The following is a 16,621-nucleotide window of genomic DNA, read 5'->3' as shown; positions in this document are numbered from 1 at the left end:
TATTGTTGGAGTACAATTTAATGTTTACTATCAGACTAACACTTCTATGTATATCATTTTGGAAGATATTTTTTTGGAAGTCTCAGGATTTTACTTAGTACTTCAGCATGACGAATATTCTGTTGGCTAATAGAAACTAAATATAGCAAAAATATGTTTGATCCTTTTGTGAATGAAAATTCTAATCCTTATTTTCATTTGATGAATATAGAAGCACTTTTGATAGATTTGATTTAGTAAACATTTTATGTCACATTATCATTGATGATATTTTGGAAGCAGTTTTGGACTGGCAGTTTGGTCACTAAATTACTTTAGATAGGTATCCATTCAAAGTGTTTGGTGTCTACTAAACAATGCAAAAAAGGCAGATATCGACACAGAGCAGGGAAATTGACAAAAATATACAGTTTCCTATTATTTATCTGAGATTTTATTGTTAACTAAGTATTGTCGGAGAGCACAGTTGCATGTTTCTGTAATAGAATTTCACCCTATGGTATTATAATACATGTAACACAAGATATCTGAATTTTGCAGAATACCCCCTTCCATAAATTGCTATCATTTTTGTGAAAGGCTTCGGCCAATCACAGTTGTGTCCATTAAAGGCATCCGGCAAATTTTACTATTTGCTCATGCATTGAGCCTCGCACTACTTTGTTTACTCTGCAGTGATAGCTTCAATCTTTAATTACATGTAGATTACTAAAAATAACATTAATCTAAGCGTGTGCCTTGAGATCAAAACATTGATTTATACAGTTATATAATGATTCAAATCATGTTTTTCTTTAAAAATTTTAATCAGAAGTAAACTTCTCCTACTAAGAGTAAGCTTTATTAATTCCTTGCTATTTCGGAAATCAACAAAACGTGCCATATATCCTTTTTATCATGTTTATTGCTTTCATATTACATTAACATGAAGCTGATCTGTGATATCATATGCGGATTATTCCTTTAAAAGGATCGAATACTTGTCGCTTTTTGTACTCGCATTGATCAACCTTGACATGATTGACCATTGTTTATAATCAAGGTCATAGGAAATACAACTGTGTTGACTAAAAACATTTATATAGAAGCTAATAATATAGAATAAATGTTCTCTTAAATTATTTTTTTTTTACTCAAAGCTTCGGTTGTCAAGAAAAAAATATTATAGGTAGAATTATATTTGGATATCTTTGTACAACATACAGGTTTAAACTGGAATGATTTATTGAGGAATAAAATAGACGCAGAATGGGGTTGTAGATAGAGTTATGGGAAGAGTGCAGTCATGTGTGTTAATCTCATTTTCAATCAAGTGTAATATTTTGTCAGACGATGTAAATTACCATGTAGTTTCTTTATTTCAATGCAAATGAGCTGCCAAGAATTACAACTTTATTTGTACCACTTTCTACTAGAGTCGACAAAAGTCTCTCATTGTATGGAAATAAAGGATCCAAGCCTGCATTTAAGATGTTGTGTAATTTAGGAAATGTATCAGTCACTGGGAAGCCTTCTGTCGATCTGATGTGCGATACGTATCAAATCTGTGCTCAGAGAAACGTTTGTCCGCACGCTTTATCACATTCACTACAAGAAAGCTTTTACGTTTAACATTATTAACCAGCCCTTTATTGAGGAGGATGTCAGTCCACCAGCACCCATTACACAGACAATTCAATCATGTTCCGTGATTATTCACAATTTACCCCTTCTCTGCACATTTTTATTTTCATTCTGGAAAAAAGTGATTCCTGTTTAATTTGGTGGTGGTCTGAAACCTATAGTGTATGTTTTGATGAAGAAGCATTTGAATTTTTATCCCAATCTTTTTCAGTGTGATATCGATGAAACACTTAATGACGTTTTTGTGTACTATCATATTTTTTTGCTCCTTATAATCTAAACTTCAGTAAAGCAAAGAAGAGATTAGGACTTTTCCAAATCTATCGATAATTCCTTTCAAATATGAATGTTATCTGAATTACATAAGCCATTTTCAAAATTACAGAATATTTGTCATGGATAAATTTTCTCAGGCAATTATTGTACGATTATAGTTGACACTACAGCAGGAAATATATAAACTGACCGATAATTTGAAATGCCATGAGACTTCCAAATTGTGCATAATTAAATGGATCAAAGTTTGTTGTTTTGTTATATTTTTCCCTCAAATGCAGTTATTTACAACTGAGATATAACGAACATGGAAATAGCATTGTGTTTGCCACAGTTAATATGCAAAAAGATTTTTTATTTGGAAGTTTTATTCTACTTTATAATTTTGTGATAGAAATGGATTAGAATTTTGCCAATTTATGAATTAAGAGAACTGGATTTTCAGTTTGATAAAAGATCAATGAAAAAACCAGTCTTATTGGTGACCTCATATCTGACCTATATTATAGAGTCCAAAGTCAGATTTTTTATATTGTACTATTCATGGTCTGTACTTATAGGTGTAATTGCAATAAAAGAAATTGAAGCGTTTACAGACCCCAAAATAATGCTTTGTAAGTTGATAAAATTTGAACGTTTCATTAAACGTAGCAATTTGAAAAGTTTATGACCTTTTTGTACTTAAACTAGATAAGTTCTATATAAATGTACCACCCCAGATGAAATGCTAGACAACATGCTTTTACCCCCTATAACTAGTTTCTATGCATGTATTATCACTCTAAGTTGAGAGGTCCTGAAATATGTGTAGATTTCATGGTTTTTGTTCCCATTTTTGACCCCTTGTTCTATTTTTAGTAACATGCCTTTTACTCATGAACTATGCCAACCATGACAAAAACATATGTGGTAAATTATATGCCATATTAATACTATGTTGCACACCAAAATTGATATCGATACATCAACCATGCTTGTGGACTGTTTTGCATGACTTTCTCTGAGACGCTCACTTAAATGATACAATTTTTGATACTTGATATATGTTTCTTTTTTTTTTTAAAGGTTAATACATGTAGTTTTGTTTTTAAATCTTGCACTTATGATTGCTGTAAGAGCTTTAAAAAAAAAAGATTTTTGTGTTGTGTCATGTATTAGTTTAATTAAAATTGGATTTCTTATGATCAAAGAAATTGGGTTCCCTTGGCAACTGGCTCATTTGAATGGTGTTAGTCACAGTGCAGTTGCATGGTTACTAATCCTCCGCAGTGGAATCATGTCTGGTGTTAAAACATGCCAAAGAATGTGACAATAAGGAAATTGATTGTTAAACCGATAGCAGTCTGATGAACACCCATTGTCTTGTGGGCTGTAGAGACCTTTTATTAAATGTTAGACTGTCAAACAAAAGAAGAATCCCAAAGGATGGGGACTATCTCTACCATCAAACAGATCCAGTATCAGGGGTGGGGAGGCCCAGAACACATGTTCCCTGATGCTTCTCTGCATTGGTAATCAAGTTGAGCTGCCACTCTGCATGGCCCTTTCATGAAATGTTTTGCACATCCTCAATTTTTAGCTTGCAAATGTTCTTGCAATGGTTAATGTCATTTTATGAGCTGATTTACATACTGTTTTGTGATAACAGTGTTTGTGTCATTCTCTTCTATCCTTTTTATGACAAAATCGATTCTAGCTATTAATACTTGAAAGAAGAATACAAACAAAAGATTACTTTGAAATTATTCTTACAGATATTGATGAAAAAGAATATCCTGTGAAGTGAGGTCAATTAAATTGCATAGCATTTTGCAGCTGACTCTGTTTTGTTTTGTTTTTTAATGTAATTTGTGCATACTAGAATATGTGATCTATCAAATACTTCAAATCAAATATTTATTTAAATAGCATGTGTTGGGCTTAATTTAGATATAATTTTAAAAGTTATTGATATCCCTCTTTTGAAAGGATGTATTGACTAATTAAAAAATTCGAAGTTGTCAAATTGAATACCTTTGAAAATAGGAGCATTTTTCAAGATGCATAAATTATTCAAAAAATCATTTCAAAATAAAAATAAAAAGAAATATAATGAAAAGCTGATGAATAGCTTGATTTACCCATGCATAGTTAATTTGGGATGGTATATCTATAAAAAGTGATTTGATCTCTTGATTATATTTCATGCTGGATGTCTACCGGTACCTTTTTAGAGTTAGCATTTTACTAATTTGAATAAAGTGTCGGTCTTGCGTTAATGTAACATGTTACTGTAACAATTATACTAATGCTTCTATTGGTAGTCTGCAATTTCTCTGCGTTTAGAATAAATTAAGAATTTTGCAATGTAAAGGAATGAAATACCAATGTAAAACTGTTTAGATGTTGAATTGTTGTGTTTTGATTTAGCAATGAAATACCATGTAATTTAAAATATGAGTACAGAAAAATACAAATGTATTTCAAGTTTTAGTAATATATTAACAATATGTTTACACCAAAAATGAGTGACTTGTAAGTAACAAATTGTGCTTCACAGTATGGAAACCATATTAAATGATGGCACTTTGTGTAAAAGGGTTTTGAAATTGGGAGACTGAACACTTTTCTGAGGACTTTCAAATGTTACAGAATTTAGTGTGATGTACAACAATTTATATGCTAGGTAGGAAAAATGCAATGCTGCCCCAACTCTATACCCACCCAAGGTCATTCTGCCTGAGTATGAGAAACCTGCATGAGACCCAGGCTTCCGTCAGCGGCCTCATTGATTGATTCCTGTGCACTCGGACTTGCATCTGATTAAACCCATAAGCCACCACTAATGCTACATAATTACAAATAAAGACCCCCTGTCTTAAAGTGTCGTCAAAGCACAAAATCAATATCTATCCACCTGACTGGGCACACTATAGCTCTAAGTTTGTCACTGTCTTAGACTGCCAAAGAGTTCTAGTGATGGTCAAACGGTCAATAGCTCTTAAGCTAGATAGATTTCACACGTACAATGTTTTATTAAATCATAACTCATTGCATGTTACTCTTTTTTAGTTCAAGTAATTTAGTGGCTATAATTTCTTATTTTCTGGAGATCTTTTTTCTGGAATAATGTTTGAATAACAGCACCTTTATGGTTAAAATAATGAAGATTTCTCTCACCTTCATGCTATAAACACTTGGTTATTATGACCATCTGTGGTATATAATTTCCTGAACCATTTTTGTGGTGTAAAAGATTTGAAATTTAAATTAATTGATAGATTTAATATAATATATTAATTAAGGTTTCAATTTGGCTCCAATTGCACATATTTTGAGCTTGAACGCATTTCAAAATTGTTTTATAATGAGCAAATTTGCTTGCATTGACACCATGTCATTTTGCAATTTTTTTCTCAGCCGATAATATAATATGACTCAGTGGCGCTGTATTGTCTGTGCTCCCTAGAACTTTATACTTTGCTGTCAGTCACTGAAAATCTGAGTAAAAATATCAAAAGTCCTAGTATTTGATATGGAGAGCCACAACAGCCATTTTAATACCTTCGGCTTTACGATGATTAAAAATATTCTCGATGAGATGTTAAAACAAGTAAATTGTATACCTATGGTATTTTAAAATAAATCAGTTACGATACTTACACAAATGTATGGTAGGTTAAGATATTAATGCTACTTTAGCATTATATATAGTTAAAGGCTTTTAAAAACAACACATTATCATATTTAAAAATTTTGTAGATAAATCATTTCCCCATTCCTTAAAAATGTTTCTACATTCATTAATTATAATATTTTTTAATTTGGGTGTAGGGTTTTTTCCTCCAGATTAGAAGTAAACTAAGTCATCTTTTTGGAATAGATAAAACAATAATATAATAATATAAATTCATCTCCAATCCAGGTATCAGGTCAAATTACATTGCATGAATCATTCTCTTAAAGGAGCCAGCATGCAGAATGATCATTTAACACAATAGAAAAAAAAAGTTTCCATTAAAGAGTGGAATTCCTTTGATAGTTGATCTGTGCCTGTACATTGGGCCTCCACTTCCTAGGCATCAGTGGAGGCTGCATCAGCTGATGGGTTTAATGGCAGTAGGGTTTGTAGAAATGATAGCTTCCTGTGCATCTTTGAGGCATGAATCACAAGTAATTAGAAGCCAGACACTGATGAAATATTCATATCCCTCATTAAAAATTTATACTGAGGTCCAAAGGCAGCAGTACTCTGTAGATGTGTATCTATGGCCGAGTGTTCTCTGCTTTGTGCAGAGATTCCAATATCTAATATACATGTGTATATATATATTACCCGACCAGATTTAATTGATTTGCATGTCTGACTCATTTGTTGATTTAAAACTTATCACTGGTCAAATTTTGTTACAATATTTGGTTTAAAATCATTTTTTACAAAGCTTTCAAAAAGAGTCTGGAAAATGAAGTTTGCATGATGGACTGAGACAGACTGACAGAAAGACAGCAATAAAGACTATTGTCCCTTCTGGTTTCACTGGTAGGAGACTATTATTAAGATTTTTAATGTTAACCCTTAAAAAAATATCAAAGGAACATATTTTGTGATGTTGGTCAGTTGACTTTTAGACCTAGTGATGTCAGAGAGCAGACTTGGTACATAGGTTTCCATTGTGTAGTAGTTAACACTGCTGATTTTGAGGTCAAAGGTCAAGAGTCAAATTTGAGAGGGTGTTGATATTGTTATATTTTTGCCTCAGCAATCAAGTAATTCCCTGGATAGCTTACTACAGAGGTCACACATTTGCCTCCTCCCTATGTATTTCCTCCCTATGTATTTTTCTCTATGTACATTGTATTTTATAATTTTCAAATTGCCATTCTGTGTACTGTTCACAGAATTATATGTATACTCAGTATACTCAGGTGGCCATTTTTCTCCATAGATTTTGGGGTGAGATTCATTGTGTTTCTGTATTGCTCTGTGCATCTCATATAGAATGAATGGAAGGCTGGTGTCTTTCTGAACTGGTGGAAATGCCAATCAATGACCAATACCACTCAAGTATAAGTTGAGGATTAAGATACTGAACTTTTTCTTGATCATGGAATGCTTAAAAATTTACAGAAACATACTTTACCATTCTGTTCAGTAATCAATTTCAATTTAGCTAGTTCATGTACAGTACTACAAATATATTAACTAAGAAACCTTCATGTGGTGTAGCTACATTGAAGCATTGTAAGCAAATGCTTACATATTATTTTCTGAATCTCAAAATTTTTAAAAGCATTTTCATTTTTTCATTTCAAATCCTGACAACCTTTTGCATTTCAGCCGAACTTTTCCTAAAACATCCCGAACTATATCTGTAGGTCTGTAGCTCCCGGTTTGAAAAGTTTGGAATGGACGACCTGGGAGCTACAGTTCCGTACGTGTTAAAAAAAATCAAATTTAGGGTGCATAAAAATTGCACCTATTTTGGACTGATTAATCCTTTTCCACACAAATTCTGTGATAAAATATTAGATTCTTCAGGCAATTTACTACTTGTCACATCACTTGCCTCAGATTTTCTTAAAAACATGCTAACTAACCTTGGAAAATGAAGTACATGTACATGTATGTTAAATTCACCTGCAGTTCAGGAGTCGCCACTTTACATGTAAACAAACTGCACCACTTCACTTTACGGGACTGGTGATGGTGTTTAAAAGAATATAAGAGGTAAGTGAAGTGGCAATATCTATAGTAAAATTTCTGAGGAATTTTTTTGGAATCAAATATTTGTACACAGTTTGTGTGGAAATGAGGTTAATCAGTCCAAAACTTTTTTGTGCACCATCAATTGCAACTTTCTAACAAGTCCGGAACTGTTGCTCCCAGTTTCTGTGGTTCAGATTGTATGAACCGGAAACAAAAATGGGCAAAGAAAGGAGCGGACCCCTGGAGACCCCCTGCTTACAAATATCTCATCCCTAGCTATGCCACTGGAACAGTTTTCTTTATTTTTAAGCTGTACTGATCTTGATTTTTAATTTCTTTACTCTTAATATCAAGGGAAAAAAATAATCCTAATGAGAAAACATTAAATTTTAATTAAATAAGAAATTACAGATATTAGTACGTGTTTAGGTAACCCAAGACTATGGTTTTTGAGTTATGAAAAATGCTCACATTTTGGCATCTCGTAAGTATTCTTTTAATTTGCCAACATAAAGGCAATTGCAAGGTATCTCTCAACACATAACTGGTGGACGCAAGTAATATATTACAAAATGGTGATCTAAGGCACCTAATGAAATGAACTTGATTATTGACATGAAAGAGTTGTTCCCCTTTGTTGCAAAGCCCTGGCTGCTTATAGTGGACACATACAGCATATGTAAAAGGTATTTTTGCATGTTTTAAGCTCTTAGAAGATATAAATGCATATTTTAAAAGTATTTCTTAATCTCTTAAAAAAATAGAATTCACATATTTCAAACGTTCACAATTCACCCTGATTTAAAGATGATCAATGCTTGCATCTAAAATAGAATGTAAGTGTTCTCAACATTGTTAAAGTATATAAGGAAGAGGTGTTGATGTTTCATGTTTTTAGTCCCCTACTGATGAATTGGCAGGTACCATTGTCTTTTTGCCCATATGTTTATCTGACAGACAGCTCTAATTTGCTTGGTTTTCTTCCAAGATTTTGGTATTGAAATTATTGAAAACTTGCCATTTTTTCATGATGATGGAGAAACTTCAAGGTTTGATGCTACATTGTCAATTTGGTCAATAGATTTTGGCTGAAGTAAATCATAGATTTAAATTTTAAATGACTCAATTGTAATTATAATTGCAATTATGGTACCTTATATCAGGTTTTTTCCTCGCGTCTCCAATTTGTCTGCTTATAAAACAAATATTTAAGTAAATGCATGGTGAACTGTGGTCAGTAAACAGGTATGTAAGCCTCATTGTTTCTTTAATAATCCATTGACAAGCGAAATAAATTGATTAGTACTGTACCTTGCATAAACCAATGTCTTATTATACCTAAGCTACTACATGTAGTACATGATCTACTGATCTATGATTCTTACCGGTATATTTCTGAAAATAATAAATGGTAATTATTTTTCATTACGGATATCGTGTAAATTGTTTCATTGTTAAATACATGTATTTCATTAAGAGTTAGAATTGAGATGTTTTTTTCTCCTTTACTTCACATATTAAAACAATCGTGCATGAATCATTTTTAACCGGGTTTTCCAACGGAAAAATCCGGTTATTAAAATGGTGAAAATGGCAGGCGGGCGGGCGGATGGCGGGCGGGCGGCTGCCAAAAGGGTACCCTCATTGTACGGGTAACTCCTCCTACAGTTCTCAGGATAGGAAGTTGTTCTTTTGCAGATCAATTGTACATATATCAGAGGTGTGCATATTGCTAGGATTTTGATTTCCGATAATTTATCGAAAAAATACCAGCTTTTGAACTTAGTCATTTTTTGGCAAAATATTGCGTATAGGGTACCCTCATTGTACGGATAACTCCTCCTACAGTTCTCAAGATAGGAAGTTGTTCTTTTGCAGATCAATTGTACATATATCAGAGGTGTGCATATTGCTAGGATTTTGATTTCCGATAATTTATCGAAAAAATACCAGCTTTTGAACTTAGTCATTTTTTGGCAAAATATTGCGTATAGGGTACCCTCATTGTACGGATAACTCCTCCTACAGTTCTCAAGATAGGAAGTTGTTCTTTTGCAGATCAATTGTACATATATCAGAGGTGTGCATATTGCTAGGATTTTGATTTCTGATAATTTATCGAAAAAATACCAGCTTTTGAACTTAGTCATTTTTTGGCAAAATATTGCGTATATGGTACCCTCATTGTACGGATAACTCCTCCTACAGTTCTCAAGATAGGAAGTTGTTCTTTTGCAGATCAATTGTACATATATCAGAGGTGTGCATAATGCTAGGATTTTGATTTCCGATAATTTATCGAAAAAATACTAGCTTTTGAACTTAGTCATTTTTTGGCAAAATATTGCATATAGGGTACCCTCATTGTACGGATAACTCCTCCTACAGTTCTCAAGATAGGAAGTTGTTCTTTTGCAGATCAATTGTACATATATCAGAGATGTGCATATTGCTAGGATTTTGATTTCTGATAATTTATGAAAATAATACTAGCTTTTGAACTTAGTCATTTTTTGGCAAAATGTTGCATATACATGTAGGGTACTCCATTTCACTGGATAAGGGTTGACATGGATTATGGATACAGTTTACATAAAAGAAAACCTGGTTTGCTGTCACATTGACAGCTTTTCACTTGTTCACATTGACTTTGAAATAGTGAAAATTTGAGTGGCGTAAATTTTTATATCCAATTCTATGTTCTGATTTGTGGAAAAAAACATTGTGCAGAAAAAAACTTGATATTCTGTAATATCATAATGTTCAACAAAGCAAATATTAAAAAGAAATATAATGGAAGATATAAATGCGAATTTTAATAAAAGATTTACAGTAAAATGATGATGTTCATTTTAGGAGGCCATTTTAGGCCCTTATCATATATAGTCCTTTTAATGAATTTTGGTAGTTTTTTTTTCATTATTGGTAGGAAACTTTAAGTAAAGTCCTAATTAGTAATTTTATCAGGACAGAATGGTGATGAAAGGATTGATATCTTTAGTCAAAATATATAACAACCATTTTCAAATGACGGGAAAATAAAATTCATATTGGATGATTATTATGATCTGGTATGAACATATTTTATTATGTAAACATTAAACCTTACTGGATTGGGCAGCAGGCAAATGTAAGCCTAATTCTCCTTAAGGTACAAGGTAGATATTATAATTCAACAAACTAAGCAACAGTTGTGAAATACATGTATTTGAATGAAGAATTGAAAATAGAAGTCTTCGTTTTTTTAGAATTATAGATTGTGACAAATGGTGCAATGAATTTAAAAATAGATATATTGGTCTAATTGTAAAAAGGTTTATTTAATTGCCATTATTTTATAATTACATCTAATGTGTTAGCATTCTATCATCTAAGGATATCACCTGCAGCTAGTCTACCTGTAAAAAACTTGATGGAAGAGCTTACACTTTCAAGCTTTCACCTCGATTCATTCCTTTAAACTATTATGCTACCTTGTCTTGGTTCAGTCTGGTAACATTCATTGCTTTGGTTTTCTCTTTGTTGTTATCCATAATATTTGTAGGTCAGGGTAATGGATTCGCTTATTTTATTTGTTGCTTTTATCGATAGATGAAAAATCAAGATAAAAAATAAAAATATGTGTATTCACATAAGTTTTCCATCAGTATGGTTCTTTTTTAAGATGAAGTATTCCATATAATTTCTTGTTTGTTGCAATATTGGATCGTCTAGGCATTTTTATTTTTTTTTCAAGGCTTTTTACTGATCAAATAAGACACTTAGTTTTAAGCTCACCTGATCTTTAGTTTACCACTGGATATTTGTTGCTTAAGTGCCATGGCCCATGGGTTTTCTTTTAACTAATGTTGCACTCATTGAATGCATTTACAAATTTTAAAAATTATAGTATTAATGCAATATCTGTGTTTATAAAGTCAGGAATGAGTTATTTTCCTTTTGATTAATGATTAAATTGTCATGCGTGATTTTGCAAATTATTTTCAAATCAATTAATAGTGATGTTAATTATGTGATATATTCAGAAATATTTATGTCTATTACTTCAGTTTCTTCAAATTCAAGTTAAACACGACATATTCTATTTCTGAATCAGACGATATAATATTGAAAAAGATTTTTATGTCCGCTTGTGGTGATGTATTGCGTCTTGCTTAGGTGCCCACCCATGTGTATCTGGAGCAGCTTTTTCATGTACTTTTAAGATCTGAAAAGTAGGAGGGGAAGCAACCAGTGAATCAGACCGTGCCGTTGTGATCGTTTACTTGTAGCCTACAAAAGGTAAACATGTTTATATGCCTTAATGCTGCGCATATTACACATTAATTTCTGTTTTGCAACAAGACTTTAATAAAATTCCTATTACTCTTCTTTAAATGCTTTTTAAGGAGAAAAAAATGCTTAAAATTGTATTTGAAGTACATGTATATAACTACATTATACTAATACTGTGGTTTCATTAATATTCAAGGGTATCAATTTTCGTGGATATAGTGAAAATGACAGTTTCAAGGATGCGTAAATTCGTGGCCAATGACCCTGTCAGTACTAAATGTTAATAGAAATTGCATTTCAATGAACATTTAATTTTGTGTATCAACTTAACAACGAAATCCACGAAAATTGGTATTCAACAGATATTGATGAAACCACAGTAATTTGTACATACATGCATATCGACAAAAAAGTTGTTACATTCATATTTCCTAAAGAGAAGATGACCCCTCTTCATTTTGAGGTCACTAGATTAAATGTCAAGTGTCAACTACATTGGACATTGATACAAGCACTTGTATCCCTAAGAAGTAGATAACCTCACAAAGTCACAAGGTAAAAGGTCAAGGGTGAAAAATACTCTGCACCTAAACAGATAAAGGTCAAGATCTAGTAGGCTAAATGATTTCAGAGTGCCTTTTTGGTGCTAGATCCATTGTGATGTCATAATTGATTTAATAATATACTGTTTTCCAGTACTTCATGACTATAAGGGAATTAACATTTTCTTGACATTCCATCTAAAATCCTATAAAAAGTAATCCCAGTATCTTTGTTCAATTTAACATTATTTTAAAGAAGAGGTTGAAAACATTTTGTCTCCCGTTCTTAGAGACACTGAAGGCATTCTGGATAAACTTCATTTGTCAAAAACTTCAAAAAACTCTGAGATTCACAGCTGGTTTCCTTAATATTTCAATCAAAATGACAGTTTAAATGCTGCCTTTTCACCTTATGAAACCAACCTATTTTATGAAGCATCATTAAAAGAACTCGTACAGTAAAACTTGTATAATCCGGCGTAGATGGTTCTGAGAAATTTGGCCGGATTAGGCAACATTCGGTTCGGAAGACATTGTTGCAAATTTATTTATTATTTTAGTATTTAATGCAGTAGGTCTTGATTGTCTATTCTTGCAACATTTCTAATTTTCTCTAAATATATTAGACCTCCTGGATGGTGATAACGTTGCTGATTTTCATTTATATTTTTGATTTTGTTAACAATAATTGTATAACAGAATACGTACAATAGAAATACTTTTTCAATCAACTCATCGTAATTGAAAAATTTCAAATACCCGATTAACCTGAGAAGTCCGACACGAGACAAGTGCAGTATGATTCACTGGATATTGTTGAACAAACATTGACCACGCGACAAATCAACACGTGGCTGATTACATGTACATGCATTATGATAACGAGAACTGTTTTGGTGCAAGAAACAATGGATAAAATTCAAATATGGGGGAATTTAAAAAATTCAATTTAAGTATCCATATTCATAAGGGGTATGGTACAGGTGTACAATAAAACTGTAGCATTTTAAAAAAGATTATATTGTGTAAAAATGAATGAATGTGGCATTTGTGGTTCCTTTGATATGAGATATTCCATTAAGAGACCTTTGAATGTATGTTCACAGGGCAATATCAAAGGTTGCTTGAATGCATAACACCAACCATGCAATCTTGCTCCCACATGTCTGAAAGGCGTAGCTTTAAAAAACACATTTGATATGAAAAATCTGAAAATGAATCTATACACATTAAACTACTGAAGTTTGACACAATTATGCATGGCTTTACCATTGGGATATTTTGAAAAAGCACTTGGGTTTCAGCATTTGTAGTTACCCGGTATTTTAAATGTATGAACTTTATCAATAAGCAACTTATCAAGCAACATGCAAAGAAAGGATACAGGGCTGCGTTTAAAAAGAAAATGACGTACAAATAAGTAGATATTTCTTCGCTCTTGGTATCATGATCCTTATTGTGCAAAACTTATACTGTACAAAGCAATTTCAATTGATGTAAATATTTGTTACTGCGTGGTGTCAATTTAAATTAAAACATTTGGTAGCTTATGAGAATTTTAATGTTTAGCCATGTCATAGTTAGTTTAATATTTTGTAAATCTCAGCTCAGAGTTTAGAACATTTATTCCATAATGTGGTTTCATTAACTTCAATTTTCACAGATCTAGTGAAAATCAGTTTAGTGTAAAGGATAAGTAAATTTTTGGCCATTGATCCAATCAATTAAGTGTGTCATGTGGAATTGTATTTCAATGAGCATTTAATTTTGATGGTCGACTCATTTAAATTGACCCACCAAAAATTGGTTTTCAATGATTATTGATGAAGCCATGGTTTCTTGCCAGTTAAAAAATATCGACCAAAATTACAGTCAAACTTTGATATCTCTAATAAGATGGGACTGTTTAAAAACTTTGCGTTATCCAAGTATTTGAGATATTGAGGATAAAATACTTAAAGTACAAGAGGTTGGGACTTGCATCTCTCTTCTGCATATCCATTGTATTCGAGATATTGATGCTTGAGATATCAAAGATCAACTGTGTTAAACTTCAAATGGAATTCAAACAGAGAAAAATTTTAAACTCCTATATAATTTCAAATGTGAAATTTCAAATTCGATTACAATTCAAAATCACAGCAAGTCATAAATGATATGATTTGCAAGAATAAAGGTTGGTCGTGGATTTGCCCCACAAAAAATCTTATGAGAAAACATACCCTGAAAATTTGTCAAATCTTTAGGGTTTACTGTCCATAATATTAATTTTTTATCAAAAAGTATAGCGCACTTGATATACGATCTCACCTAAAATATAACACTGTTGCAAACATCAAACATTTTCAATATTATACAATATTTAGTTTAAATATATTCAAGGAAACGCAGATAACAGAATTACCTTGCTAAAAGAGTCTTAATTATCTTACATGACATCTATAAAATATGCTTCTGTATAAATTGAATGCTATTTTGTAGTCAAGTAAAATATTTAGTCATAAGTGATTATTTTTTGCATTGATTCAAAATATATCTTGTACTAGATTTAGTCTTGTATTTTGAGATGTAGGGGGACATGTGTCTCTGGCACATTATCTAGGTAAAATGAATGATGACCTAAGCATTTTTTGTGTTAATCTGCTCCTTTATGCATAAATACTTATAAATCAATTGAGAAATTATGAGATAAACCCAATAATTTTCTGTGTAGGCCTCTGCTATAAGGTTCAAAGGATGGCGCAGATGCTTATTACATAAATTTTGCCCACAAAAGTAGAGAAATGAGAAAACATTTTACATAATGTACGGTATATGTATGTCGTATGTACAAATTTATAACTGTAAAATCAAATTGGGGGAGTTTTATTGTAGTTTGAAGATCATTGTATCATGGATAAGCATGTTGACTACTCAGCTTCTCTAAGTTGTCAGAAGCACAGTTTGTGGGAGACACTCTGAAAGTCAGAGTGATCGAGGTTTGTTAATGGCCGCCTTATGATGAACAACCTTTTGACCATCCAGCTTAGCATGTTTACATTGTGTAATATTTTTCAATAAAATTCCTACTTGATTTTACAGACTGGACAAACAGCCCTGTTTATATTTCCCTGTTTATTCATTACTCAACTTTTTAGAAGATGAACAAAAGCTCCAAAGAAAACAAACTCTTTCTACCTGAGGTTGTGGTAGTTGGTTTACACAGTTTGCTTGTATTAGTTCTCTGATCAAAGTCAACATAAGTTTCTGAACACATTGATGCCCCAAGTCAAAGTACATATCTGGCAGTTTTTACAGTACAATAATACCCTAAAGAAATGTGTAGTTTTCATGTTTCTGGCCGACAAAGAAGGTTGGTAGTACCGAACTCCTTGGGTGCAAACCCAGTTACGTCACAAAAGGTGCTTATTATACCGGTATATACCTGTACTTACCTGTATTTATGTATCTCAGGGCTGTCACAGCAATTTTGGTACAGGGATCGGATCCCTCCCAATTTTTTTGTCAACATTGGAAAATTTAAAAATACTTGTACATGTATTAATTATCAAAATGACTAATTGAGACTTTATATTTCAAAGCATAATTTTCTGTTAACTTCTAAAAATTGAAGTTTTACAGTTCAAATTTTGTTTTCTTTATTGTTCTCAGGAACCAACCAAGGGTAAAAAGAAAACTTTTTTCAGATAATTACAGATTTTTTAAGTTTCATGCAGATATAAGAACACTTCAATTTTTCTGTTATCATTTATTGATACATGTACATGCTAATTTTCAAATTTTAGAATATTGATTTACTTGAAATTAAATAGTTGTAGGGAACAAAAACACTTCAATTTTTTTTCTCATTTTATTAATACATGTTGATTTACAAATTTCTATTGAAAGAACTATATATGATATGAGTCAAATTTGACCCCTATAATTCCATTTTTTAAAGTGTTTCAAATACATTAAATTTATATAATTTTACGAAGAGTTGATATGAGATATATTTTTCACCATTTTATTTGATTTATTTGCACCCACATCGACTGCAATTTCCTTAGAGCGCTTAAATTTGTGACACTCTTATGAATGCCGTGAAGTCCAGCTGTGAATGCACAAGAAGTTATAATTAAAAATGAAATGAACATGATTTTTTTTATGCACACAATGTAAAGTTTGTGATATATTTGGAATTTTTTAGATAAGTAAATTGTGAATTTTGAGGGTTTTC

General features: G+C 31.9%; 1 protein-coding gene across 6 annotated transcripts in view; it reads left to right on the top strand.

Annotated features, from left to right (window-relative positions):
* Positions 1-16,621, top strand: part of LOC105322392 (leukemia inhibitory factor receptor) — an 81,254-nt gene that overhangs the window by 20,649 nt on the left and 43,984 nt on the right. The window contains exon 2 of one of the 6 annotated variants that reach the window (XM_066067258.1): positions 11,744-11,866. The exons of the other annotated variants lie outside the window; for them this stretch is intronic. The gene's annotated coding sequence lies outside the window, so the exon portion shown is untranslated. The remainder of the gene's footprint in view (positions 1-11,743; positions 11,867-16,621) is intronic. 6 annotated transcript variants of the gene reach the window in all.

This window comes from Magallana gigas, chromosome 7, assembly GCF_963853765.1.
Source record: "Magallana gigas chromosome 7, xbMagGiga1.1, whole genome shotgun sequence".
Classification (NCBI taxonomy): domain Eukaryota; kingdom Metazoa; phylum Mollusca; class Bivalvia; order Ostreida; family Ostreidae; genus Magallana; species Magallana gigas.
The sequence above is the reverse complement of the archived record's forward strand: the minus strand, read 5'-3'. Positions and strand labels throughout refer to the sequence as shown.